The following is a 2,774-nucleotide window of genomic DNA, read 5'->3' as shown; positions in this document are numbered from 1 at the left end:
TTCAGGTCATGCCCAGGACCAGAGGCCTCCTCCTTCTCCACAGCCCCTTCCCTTACCTCCAACTTGTTCCTAAAGCAGTGGCACAACCAGATGTTGTCTCCACAGCTGCCAACCACAAACTGTTATCCCTGGCCTGAGAGCTGGGCTCTAAAATGGCCACCCTTGTCAACCATCTTCTGGCCTCCAGCCCTTAAAGTGACAGAGCACTGAAGCTTCTCCATCACAAGGTGATACTATCTTTTGAATAAGTCATAAAAACTAGATGCATTCTGAACCAGTTGTGACAGTCAAAGAATCCATGGTCCTTTTTGCATGAAACTCCTAGTCTTAGTACAGCTAATTCCAAGAATTTAATTATGAGTCAGGCCCCCAAAAGTAATGAGATTAATTTAACAATCACAAGACATTTAAAGGAATAAAATTAGAATCATAAAACAATGAGGGTTGGAAAGCACCTCAGGAGGTCATCTAGTCCAACCCCCTGCTCAAAGTAGGAGTAGCCCCAACTAGATCATCCCAGCCAACGCTTTGTCGACCAGGTTTTAAAAATTTCCAAGTGAAGATTCCATAACTTCTTTGGGTAACCTGTTCCAGTGTTTTACTACCCTCCTACTGAAAACGTTTTCCTGATATCCAACCTAAACTTCTCTTGCTGCAATTTGAGACCATTGCTCCTTGTTCTGTCATCTGCCACCACTGAAAACAGTCTAGAGCTCCATCCTCTTTGGAACCAGCCTTCAGGCAGTTGAAGGCTTTTATTAAATCCCATTTCAGTCTTCTCTTCTGCAGACTAAATAAGCCCATTTCCCTCAGCCTCTTCTCATAACCATTTTTGTTGTCCCACACTGGATTCTCCAGTTTGTTCTCATCCTTTTTGTAGTGTGGGGCCCAAAACTGGACACAGTACACCAGATGTTGCCTCATGAGTGCTGAATACAGGGAAATAATCACTTCCCTTGATCTGTTGGCAACATTCCTACTCATGCAGCCTAGTATGCTGTCAGCACACAACAACAAGGGCACACTGTTGGCTCATATTTTGCTTATTGTTGAATGTAACCACGAGGTCCTTTTCTGAAGAGTTGTTGCTTAGCCAATCAGTCCCCAGCTTATACTGGTATATGGGATTTAAATATAGGAATCTGCACTTGCCATAGAATCTCATGAGATTTATTTTGGTCCAATCCTCCATTTTGTTGAGGTGTCTCTGAATCCCAGCCTCACCCTCCAGTGTATCCACTACTCCCCCCAGCTTCATGTCATCAGCATATTTGCTGAGTGTGCACTCCATCCCATCTTCCAGATCACTGATGAAGAAACTAAACAAAGCTGGCTGCACGATCAACCCCTGGGGCACTCCACTTGAAACGGACTGTCAACTTGAATTTGAGCTGGTGATTACTAGCCATTGAGCCCAATGATCCAGTCATGTTTCTATTCACCTTACAATCCATTCATCCAGTCCGTACTTTCTTAGCTTGCTTGCAAGTTTGCTGTGGAAGACAGTATCAAAAGCCTTGCTAAAGTCAAGGTATATTATGTCCACTGCTCCTCCCATGTCTACAGAGCCAGTAATCTTGTCATAGAAGACTGGCTCTGTAGACATGGGAGGCTATGTATGAGTTGCCCTTGTTGAATCCATGCTGATTGTTCCTAATTATCTTCTTCTCCTCCAAGTGCTTAAGAATGGATTACTTGAGGACCTGTTCCATTATCTTTCCAGGGGCTGAGGTGAAGCTAATCTATAGTTCCCTGGATCCTCCTTTTTCCCTTAAAGATTGACACTGTGTGTGCCCTTTTCCAATTATCCAGAACCTCTCCCAGTCACTATGAATTTTCAAAGATAATAGCTAGCGGTTCTGCAATCACATCAGCCGACTCCTTCAGCACCCTCAGATGCATCCTCAGGTGCATTTTGAAAAACCTCAAAATGTTTGCATGGTTTTTGACCAATATCTGATAGAGTGATGCTTGTGAAAATGAAGGCTAAACGCTTTCAACATTGCAGTAACAGAAATCTGTGCACAATGGGGAACAGGACATTGATCATGTCTATGAAGACCTTGATAAAAGCAAAAAAGCAATGCAAACCTCAAGAAGTCATAGTGATGGGAGATCTCAATGCAAACATTGGTTCTGAACAAGTGGATAATATTATTGGACCTCTTGGACTTGGAGATAAAAATAGAGATAGATTGATTGGTGTGCTGCAAATGATCACGTCATTATGAACACATGGTTTGAACACCACCTGAGAAGAAGATATACATGGAAAAGTCCTAGAAATAATGGCAGAAACCAAATTGATTATGTCACCAATCACACACCTGTAGTATGCACCATCAAGATAAGGTTAAGGAAACGTAAAGAAACCAAAAGCGACAAAGAAGCTTGACTATTCAATTCTAATAGAAAAAGATCTGATTAAAGATCTGCCCCTGCCCTTCAGTCCCAAGCCACACCTCTCCCCGCCCCCCTGCTGCTGCCTCTCACTCCCAAGCCATAGACCACTGGCCCTGCCAGTGCCCCTCACTCTTAACCCGCAGCCCCCTGGTGCTGCTAGTGCTTTGCACTCCTGACCTACAGTCCCCAGGCCCCCCCCCCCAAGCCACAGCCCCGCAGCCCTGCCGGTGTCTCTCACTCCCAATCCACAGCCCTCTGCTCCCCCCAGCCCTGCAGCATTTCCCAGCCTCCCTGCCCTGTGAACAAGGGCACCAGCCCCAGTGCTGATAGCCCAGCCACACAGCTCCTTGTTGCCCCTGAATGGCCCCCCT

This window comes from Gavialis gangeticus, unplaced genomic scaffold (assembly GCF_001723915.1).
Source record: "Gavialis gangeticus isolate Ggan-Ray unplaced genomic scaffold, GavGan_comp1, whole genome shotgun sequence".
In the NCBI taxonomy this organism is placed as follows: Eukaryota; Metazoa; Chordata; order Crocodylia; family Gavialidae; genus Gavialis; species Gavialis gangeticus.
This window is presented reverse-complemented; position numbering follows the sequence as displayed.